We start from the raw sequence: 10,565 nt of genomic DNA, 5'->3' as shown, positions 1-10,565 counted from the left end.
CTGAATAACTTCCATCACAGGGTTGAAATGACAGCTCCCGCAGACACGGGGTGGGGGTGGCGGGGGAGTTAAGACCACAGAGGCCCAATGAATCATACCTAATGACATAACGTATGCCAAGCCGAGGTCAAAGTTCAAGCCAGCCCCTCACCCAATGCAAGCAACCCACGCACAACATGGGAGACACGCCACCCTGGCATCGCTCTTGCTAATGACAAACTTTATGCCAGCAGTGTACAGGATCCGAGACAAGGTTCCCTAAGTGTGCAAGCAGTTGAGCAGAGGTAGGGACGGCAGTACCTCTGCTCCTGCTGAGGACATAGGGCCAGAGGGACCAAGGATACACAATAGGTGGCACAAAGGATGACCCCCCCAGACAGCCATAACCCTAAGGCTCTCAGGAGAGGGAGCTACTCAGCCCTACAGGAAACACAGCGCCCCTGACACCTAACTGCAAGGCCAGCCAGCAAGAAAGGGCCCATGCGGGCTTAGGAGGCACAGCAGCTGGGCCTGGAGAGATGGCTCATCTGTTAAGCACACGGGTTGCTCTTGCAAGGGGACCAAGGTTCTATTCCCAGCACTGACATGGCCCCTCACAACCATCTCTGGAGTGCAGAGGCAGTACCAGCTTCAGTAACTTCAGTGCACACAGGTGAGCAGATCCCTGAATAGCCACTGTCTGCCGGGTAATTCCTACTGAAGAGGGCTAGGCCAGCCCAGAAGGCCATAGGATCCGAGAGACCTTGGACATCTCCTGTCCAGACAACCCTTGCTACTCAATTTCCTTGAGGACACCGTGCCCCGCAGCCCCTACATTCCGTAATGAAATCTTTGGATAGCCCCGTGCTTTGTGCCCCAAAATATCTGGGAAAGGGGCCATTTAACACACACTGGCCATACAAACCCACACTTGCTACAGTGGCGAGCACAGAAACCACCAAGAGCGTGAAGAAGCTGGGTGTGGTGATAAACACCTTTCACCACAGTTCGTGGGAGGCAGGTGGATCTGGGTTCCAGGCCAGCCAGGGCTGCGCAGTGAGACACCATCGAACAATGGAAACAGAGTGAGTTCAAGCACCGTTTATTCACAGCCACTGCACACAGCCGTCCTCAGCCAGTGAACACCCAAAAACAGCAAATCAAGAGTCAAACCCAACAGGTCCAGGAGCACGTAGTAGGGATACACAAGGTAGGGCCGGATCCTCATTCAGTGCACGCAGACAAAGCTTCTAGTCAAATGACCTAAAAAAAGAGCATACACCACCAGTCCTCATTAAACCTCGAATCTCATCATTTAGTTAAAACCACCAGTACACAAACCACGCCCCAGGGCGGGTGTACAAGGCGCTCAGTCTCTTTAATTTCCTGCCCTTCCAAATGTATAGAAACTGCTGACACCCAGGGCTGGCCACCCACCCAGTGACTTCCTGACCCTTCTCTCCCCAGATTTAACTGTAGGCTTTCCTTGGAAACCTGCTGGTTGACAAGATGCAGAAGAGAGGCCTCTGCAGCTCAGCACAACTTGAAATCCATTCCTATTTGACCTCCCTCCCCCCCTCTCCAGCCATGTCTGACTCCAGCACGTCTGTGCTCCTGACCCCATCTGTACCTCCCTCACACGACCACCGTAGCCCCTGTGTGCTGTCTCTTTCCAGTTGCCTTCCATGACTTGTTGATGTCTACCTGAACAGATGCAGAGTCCCGTGTAACCTTCTCAAGACACACTTAGCACATGTCTATCACTGAGCCACACTCCAGCCTGGCTCCTGTGCCCCTGAAGAGCATGTGACAAGCTGAACTACGGCAGATTCCTCCTGTCATGGTTTTTCCGGAAGTATGTCACACCCAGGACCTCCAAAATGGTGACCATTAGCCCCATGTGGCTACTCAAAATACAAACGCCAGTCCTTCAACCACACTGCAGAGACAGCTTAGTGGGGCCCACGGTCGCTTGGGTGAGTCCTGGGGAACGATTTCTGTCACGAGTTTGTTTGGGTTGTACTGGTGTCTTGTCCAGTGACGTCTGGAATCACAACTGTATGCATCTTTGTTTAAGCTCCACGTGGGTGGGACAGACACCCAGGAGTAGAAGACTTCCTAGCATGCATACAGCCTTGAGCTTTATCCCTGCGTCACATAAACCATGCGTACTCGAGGATGCCGGTCATTCGGCCGTCTACCAGAGGCAGAGGAAGATGGATCAGAAGTTCAAAGGCTGCCCTCAGCTACTTAGTGAGTAAAGGCCAGCCTGGGCTAAGTGAGACACTATCTCAGAGCGGGGTGGTGCAGTTGCTGGAGAGATGGCTCAGCACTGAAGCTGAACACTTGCTGCCCTCTTAAAGGACCTGGGTTCAGTTCCCAGCATCCACACCGGGGCTGACAATACTCTGTAATGCCACTTCTGGGAAATCTGGTACCCTCTTGTGACCCCTTGGGGGCACCAGGCAAACATCCACACTCATAAAATAATGAATACGTCTTGTTTTTTTCTTTTTTATCTAAAGTGAGGGGCTCCAGTAATGGGTCAAATATTTGCTTTTGGAGGACTCAAATGGCTTCAATCTTGCAGAGTCCTGAGCTGTGCTCAGTCCCCACAGCTTCAGAAGGGTTCCTGTTTGCAGTATCATACATGACCACCAAACTGCTGCTAGGATGTCCACACCTGTTACTGCAAATTCTAACCCCAGGGAAGATCCTCCTCCTCTGGGATTTTACTTTAGGTCAAGGTCGGGCTGTCTGGTACGGGGCTGCACCCACCTCGGGCGGGTTCAGCCACACAGGAGCCTTTTCCCAGACCGTGGGCCTCAGGTCACCGTCCCACCCCCAAGGATTGGCATACCTGGGTCACCCTCGCTCAAGTCACTGGAAACTCTCCTCGGGAGAACGGAGCTAGTGCGTGCTTTCGCTGGGGGATGTGTTTCATTTTCTGGGTGGGGAAATAAAAAGACAATTTAGTACAATTCGGTGTAAGCGGATGAGCCCGTGCGGCGCCTGCACACAGAAGCAGCCAGTGCCCCGCCGATGGCGGCCCGGGCCCAGGGCCTTCCTGCAACCCCAGCCCATCCCGCGATCGCGTGCAGGCCCAGGTCAGCCTCCTCCCGTGGGAGCCCCGGGAGAGGTTTCTGAATCCCACGATCGCCTTCGGGAGGCTCCACGGCGCCCCCGAGCCACGCTGCGCAGGCTGAATCCCCTCTGCACAAAGCACGCGAGTTCTCCTCCCTGGCGGAACCAACTCCGCAAATGCACTTCCGGCCGGAACTGAAGATTTACCATCGAGACGGCCGCTAGAAGGTCGCTCTGGCCTTCGGGTCATCCAGGTCGGCCTTAAAGGGGCCGCGTTCAGGCCCAGAGTTCCACGCGGCGGTGGGACCTCGTCTACAGGGGCGCAAGCAGGAGGGACTCCCTACTCTTGGGCGGCAGGAGCTAGCCTAGCCACTGACCCTTTATCAATCACGCAGCCCTGTGCAGACCAAAAAGTTGACTTTCCCGAGCCCAGTCAGCCATGTTGTGGCAAAGGCGGTTGAAACCCAGCTGGTTCTGTTGCAAACCTGTGTGTGACCTTCCATCCCAGTATAAACCCATAGGTGGTATCAAATGATCCATCGTTGACATCAGCACCCTCTTGATCCAAAGGCTTCCCAGAGTCGCACCTCTGATCGCCGCGGGGCTGTATCTAGAATCATGCCTTCAGCAGAGAGCTCCCGAGGAACATGACACTGTGGTCCAGCAAAGGGTTAGATCTGTGATGTGGCCCGGCGTGGTGGCGCACGCCTTTAATCCCAGCACTCGGGAGGCAGAGGCAGGCAGATTTCTGAGTTCGAGGCCAGCCTGGTCTACAAAGTGAGTGCCAGGACAGCCAGGGCTACACAGAGAAACCCTGTCTCGAAAAACCAAAAAATAAATAAATAAATAAATAAATAAATAAAAAGATCTGTGATGTGGCATCTCTGGGCTAAGACCTCCAACCTCCAAAGTGGCATCTAAGTCCTGCATGCAGTTCCAGGTTTCAATCATCCCAAGGTATCCCAGGGTCCAATAGGAAATCCCACGAAAAAATTGATCAATAATGCCAGGGCCAAGTCAGTGCTATGTAGTAATTTCCTCTGAAACGTCTCACCGGAGGGAAGCTTGAGAAAGTGCGGTCTGGATAGTCCTTAAGACTCAGAAAATAAGTCACGAGTCTCAAAAAATTCCTAAAATTTACCATTCACAAGGCCCCGCCCTCCTTAGTGAGGAGAGACCCTCCAACCTTGTGGAATTAGCCCCAAGTCATGCAGAGAGCTCCAGTTTCTAGCTCTCCTGAGTTGTCACTCATTCTGGGCTAGGCTCTTAGTGATATGAGTGCCTTTGGGCTGTCCTTGCTCCTGTGAGTAACCCCAGAAAACTGGCTGCTTCATCTGGGGGGGGACATTGGTGTCATTGTTACTTTGGTCTGTCATTTAGTAAACAAGGTGGTCTCATCTCCCTAGGGAAAGTGTCACACACAGCCATTACCCCTACAGCTGTGGCTCCTTCTGACTGGAATCAAGATCATCTTCAGGTCAGCTAGAGGTGCGGGGAAAGGGAAGGCGAGGGCGTACTCTGTATTTTCAGTAAATGGAGAAAATGACACACGAACCTCCTTGAGATGAAATGAAGGGTTTTTGCATGTTTTACTGTGATGTGAATCTAACCACTGAGTACAGACTCCCCCTTTAAAGGCTATTTTATTTATTTATTGAGATGGGTCTTGTGGATATAAAACCACAACTTTTGCCCCAAAGGAAATAAGGGATAATTTATTCTGGAGCCATTTTTGTTGTTGTTGTTGTTGTTTTCGAGACAGGGGTTTCTCTGTGTAGCCCTGGCTGTCCTGGAACTCACTCTGTAGACCAGGCTGGCCTCGAACTCAGAAATCTGCCTGCCTCTGCCTCCCCAGTGCTGGGATTAAAGGCGTACGGCACCACACCCGGCTCTGGATGTGGACCTCACACCAAATTTGAGGGACCAAATTTCAGGAAACACAGGGCCAGGTTACTTCAGGTCCATGTCTGTGGGGAATTGCAGGCTGGTATCCAGTCGAGCTGAGGTCTGAACCCCGATGATCATAATTCACCTACATGACACGGTAGACATTTCCTCATGCTCCTGGAATTCTGGCCCCTGCCTAAGTTACCACCTCCTACAGCCTCCACAAGAGAAGCATGATCAGTGGTCAGTAGTCCTGTAAGCAATGGCCCAAGCTTCTGACCTTCAGGCTAAACTCCTCCCCAGTTACCTAGCAACAGTGAAGACCATAAAAGGGGCTGTTAGGCCCCCACCTCTTCTCTTAATCCTTTGTTGCCTCACCTCTCACTTCTCACTGATGGAGACAAGAAAGGCCGTTACATGATGGTGGAGTCTCTGCTATAGGACTCGGGTGCATTCTTAGCTTTTAGATTGGCAGAAACTAAGTTCATAGATTCTAAAAGTTTTTTTTTTCCCTCTCACTCACAAAAATGTTAGTACTGACACAGAGATGGACCAGGGATGGCTACTTAAGAGGCACAGATGAGCCCATGATGAGGTAATTAGGGTCTTGGCCGGCAGGCAGTGTTGTGACTACCCTGCTATTCTGCACCACAGCAGTTCCCATCAGCCTCTGCCGGAACATTTCCAGGAATCCTCATTTATAGTCTCATGTAGCCCAGGCTAGCCCGGAACTCTATATGTAGTTGAGGATAACTTTGGTTCCTGATCCTCCTGCCTCTGCCTCTCCAGTGCTTGGATTTCAGGTGTATTGCACGTTTGGCTGTCTTTTACTCTTGGTGGGAGTCTCTTCATCTGACAGTCTTGAAGTCACCCAGAAGGCTTTGGGGGAGAAAGCCCTGGAGGTTTCCAGGCCCCTCCCACCCCACTTCTCTGTCCACACTTAGTGATTTAGTTTTGCTTGCTCCACACTGCTCAACTTCTGTTGTCTGGTTTTCTTGCTGGAACAGCCCAGCTTGGTTTTACTCTATTTTATCAGCTTATATGATAATTTAAAATGTGTTAGGCTAGCAGGGCAGTGGTGGCACACACCTTTAATCTCAGCACTTGGGAGGCAGAGGCAGGCAGATCTCTGTGAGTTTGAGGCCAGTTTGGGCTACAGAGTGAGTTTCATAACAGACAGGGCTACACTGAGAGACCCTGTGCTGGAAACCGAAAGAAAATAAAAAAACAATTAGAACAAGTCCAACAATAAAAACAGTGGCTTGCAGCGACCGTGGCATTAGGCTCTTTGTGACTGGAGTGAAGTCATCCTGGAAAGAAAGCCTTCTGTGTCCCGTGGGCTAATAACACACCAGTGAGCTATCCTGAGGACATAGTTTTCCCTCACTGTGTTGCCCAGACTGGCTGAAAACTCCTGGGCTGGAAAGAATCTCCTGCCTGAACCTCCCAAGTAGCTGGGGCTACAAGTTCCCTGTAGTGGCCACATGGATCGACTGAACTGTTTCTGCCACGTGGAGCCAGAGAGGACCGGTCCCAAGATGAGCAGAACCAGGCAGCCAGAAGCTGCAGAACAAGAGATGCATTCCATAGCCCCGAGCGCTCCCTGGTGGCGTCTCTGAGTAGTGCAACCCGCCGCATCGTGCTGTCGGTCAGAAGCGGACCAGACCCCAGTCCTGGTCTGTGACTCACTAGACCATTACGGAAACAAACAAACACACACACACACACACACACACACACACACACACACACGCACGCACGCGCGCGCGCGCACGCACGCACACACACACACACACACACACACACACACACACTAGACCATTACGGAAACAAACACACACACACACACAAAACCCAGCCCACCACATCTCCCTGAAATGCGTTAAATAGTCCACCAGGGTGTGTGAGAAAGATTAGTTGGTGGACTTTCCCAGCTTAGAAAGACGCAGAAAGCCAGGCGTGGCGGCGCACACCTTTAATCCCAGCACTCTGGAGGCAGAGGCAGGTGGATTTATGAGTTCGAGGACAGCCTGGTCTACAAAGTGAGTTCCAGGACAGCCAGGGCTATACAGAGAGACCCTGTCTTGAAAAACAAAAAACAAAAAACAAAAAACAAAAAACAAAAAACAAAACAAAAAAACAAAAAAAAAAAAAAAAGAAAAGAAAAGAAAAGAAAAGAAAAGAAAGAAAGAAGAGAAAAAAGAAAAGAAAGATGCAGAAACATTTCAAAAAGCACAGGTTTCATTCAGTTCCTGGTACCCACATGGCAGCCCAGTGTCATCTGTAAGTCCAGTCCCAGGGGATCCTGAGCCCTGTTCTGTTCTCTCTGTGCACATGGCATGAACATGGCACATAGACATACACACACGCAAAAGCATTCATATACATAAAACATTTTACAATGGAAAAAAAAAACTTTAAATACATTGGTGGAGACACAAGAGAGCCAGTTGCAACATGGGGGAGTCTCTCCTATAGGACTTGGGTGCTGTCCGATGACATTCTTAGCTTTTAGATTGGTGGAAGCTAGTGAATAGATTCTAAAATATGCTGACAGAGTCGATGGGAATCCCCAAGAAAAGAGATTTAACTTCCAGGGCCAAAGTTCTTAAGGGGAGCTTACATGTGAGCCATGTGTTAGGGTTCTCTAGAGTGCCAGACTGATAGAATGGATTCGTATATATCAAAAGGGCAGTTGACTATAGTGACTTAACAGGCTGTGGACAGCTTGGCCAGCAATGCTGTGTCCTGAGGCAAAGGCCAAGGGTCTAACAGATGTTCAGTCCAAGAGGCTGGACATCTCAGCTCATCGCCAGTGTACTTTGGAATCTTAAAGACCCAAGCTCTAACGCCAGGGAAGGGATGCCTCAGCGATAGGGTAGATGAATGTGCCAGAATGAGCAAGAGCAAGCAGGCAAAATTCGAAAGCATCCATGCCATTTTATGTAGGTTGCCATCAGCAGGCATGTCCAGTGGCTTGGATTTTAGATGTGGTGAAATTGGACAGGAAAGAGGTGTCCCATCTAGGTGAGCCCAGAAGCAGTGATCCGGCTGTAGAGTTTACATTGGCGTTTGAGGGATTTCTGCTGGCTGTATGTCTTGTGCTCAAGGCTCTTTTCTAAGCACTGCAGAAACGGGTTCCTATTTCCAGAAGGGGTGGGGTTGCAGGTGTCAGTGTCTCTGCTGCAGATGCAGGGTGCATGGAGGGGTCTTCAAAGGGCCCTGCAGCTGGGGAGTGTTGTCTGCAGGAGGGCAGGTGGCTTTGGGGTGTTTCTGTAGAATGTCATTGCCTTGTGATGAGGGTGTCTGTGCTTGTGCTGGGGACCTCACAGAGGGCATGAGCCAGGGCCTCATACGCTCAGCCACTGTCCTTTAATCCTCACCGCCTGTGTAGGAGTTTGTTGTACCTTGTGACTGTGGCTCCTTAAACTTGTTTTTTATTAATTATTTTTAGGCACTGGGCTGGAACCTGGGGCCTTTTGTATTTGAAGCAAGCATCCCCCCACCCCACCCCCGCATCCTCCACACACATACCTGCCACATTCTCAAGACGGGGGTTCTCTGTATAGCCCTGGCTGGCCCGGAGCTCACTCTGTACACCAGGCTGGCTCCTGGACCTTTTACTCATGTTTAAAATTTTTAAAGTAAGAAGATGAGATGGCTCAGCAGGTAAAGGTGCTTGCTGCCAAGACTACTGACTGACTTTCGATCCCCAGGGACCCTCAAGCTGTGTTGTGAGCGCATAAACATTCTCTCTTCTCTTTAAGTAACACATCTCCATCTTACTCTTTGAGACGGGGTCTCTCACGATTCACCTGGACTGGCCAGTGAGTCCCAGTCATCCTCCTTGTCTCCACCACTGTAGTGCTGGCATTTCAGGGTGGAGTGGTTTGAATAAGAATGCCCCTCCCCTTAGGCCAGATTTGAATATTTAGTTTCCAGCTGGTGGAACTGTTTAGGAAGAAATACCAGCCTCCATGTTCCCCACCATGATGGTCACAGACTCTGAAACTGTAAGCAAGGCCCCAGTTGCCTTGGTCACGGTGTCGCATCATCGCTGTAGAGGAGTAGCTAAGACACGGGCACACTCCACCATCACCCCCATCTCTCACACTGGAGCTAGGGATCTGACCTCAGGCCCTCATGCTTGCCGTGGGCCTCCACGAGCATGCGCACACAAACCTATGGATACCCACATCATGCAGATGCCCTGTGCTCTGCATGCTGCCCCATACCTGTAATCCCAGGCCCTTGGAAGACTGAGGCAGGAGGATTACAAGTTGAAGGACTGCCCTTGCAACTTAGTGAGGCCCTGTTACAAAAGAAATGTAGCTTAGTATAGAATACTCACCTAATATATTTGATGTCCTGGGTTCAACTCCTGGTGCCCAAAGATGCCACCTCCTGGGATGTCCCTGTGTGAAGAGGGGGCTTTTGAAGTAGGGGAATATCTGGGTTCACTTTCATTTTTATGCCTTGAATATAAAGTACCACACAGGTTTGTGCATTGAATGTTTGGTCTCCAGCTGATTTTAGGAGGGTCTGGAAATTTTGGGAGGTGGGGTCTTACAGGAGAAGTAGTTTACAGGTCAAAGACTTACTGTCATCCTCTGCCCCCTGCTGGTCCTCATGAGAGCAGTCCTCCGGAACACACCAGATGTTTAGATCTAGTTCATGGGCTGTTTGGTCTAATGCTCTCTCAAAAATTACCACATCCCCCTTTAAAAACATCACTCAGCATGATGGTTAGTTTTAAGATTTATTTACTTATTTACTTACTTAAAGATTCATGTATTTATTATATGTAAGTACACGGCAGCTGTCTTCAGACACACCAGAAGAGGGCGTCAGATCCCATTACAGATGGTTGTGAGCCACCATGTGGTTGCTGGGATTTGAACTCAGGACCTCTGGAAGAGCAATCAGTGCTCTTAACTGCTGAGCCATCTCTCCAGCCCCAAAATTTATTTATTTATTTGATGAACATTCGGTGCTTCTATGTGACTGCGTCAGATCCTCTGGGACTGGAGTTAAAGTCAGGTGTGAGCTGCCTTGTAGGTGCTGGGAATTGAACCCGGTTCTCTCAAAGAGCAGCCAGGGCTCTTAACTGCTGAGCCATCTCTCCAGCCACTTGATGGTTTTAATCATCAACTTGACATAATAGAGAATCACTTGAAAGAATCTCAGTGTGGCATTGTCCAGACAGGGTTGGCCTGTGGGCCTGGCTGTGGGCTTGGCTGTGGGGTGACTGTCTTGATTGGTTGCTAATTGATATGGGAAGATCCAGTACAAATGGGCAGGGGCTCTGGATTTCACAGGTGCAGGGAAGGCTGGCTGAGCACTGAGCACATGTGCCTTCATACCTAGAGCACACGTGCCTTCATACCTAGAGCACACCTGCCTTCATACCTAGAGCACACCTGCCTTCATACCTAGAGCACACCTGCCTTCATACCTGGAGCACACGTGCCTTCATACCTAGAGCACACCTGCCTTCATACCTGGAGCACATGTGCCTTCATACCTAGAGCACACCTGCCTTCATACCTGGAGCACATGTGCCTTCATACCTGGAGCACACCTGCCTTCATACCTGGAGCACATGTGCCTTCATA

At 50.4% G+C, this 10,565-nt stretch overlaps 1 long non-coding RNA gene and 1 other non-coding gene across 2 annotated transcripts; both read right to left on the bottom strand.

Moving 5' to 3' along the window:
- Positions 1-1,065: 1,065 nt before the first annotated feature.
- LOC110305671 lies at positions 1,066-3,249 on the bottom strand. Its single transcript, XR_002379177.1, has 2 exons — positions 2,840-3,249; positions 1,066-1,242 (listed from the first exon to the last, which is right to left on the bottom strand). It is a non-coding gene; the product is annotated as an uncharacterized LOC110305671 (long non-coding RNA).
- LOC115032668 lies at positions 2,610-2,799 on the bottom strand. The gene has a single exon (XR_003838298.1).
- Positions 3,250-10,565: the final 7,316 nt, after the last annotated feature.

The sequence above is a fragment of the Mus caroli genome, chromosome 11 (assembly GCF_900094665.2).
Source record: "Mus caroli chromosome 11, CAROLI_EIJ_v1.1, whole genome shotgun sequence".
NCBI lineage: Eukaryota > Metazoa > Chordata > Mammalia > Rodentia > Muridae > Mus > Mus caroli.
This window is presented reverse-complemented; position numbering and strand designations above follow the sequence as displayed.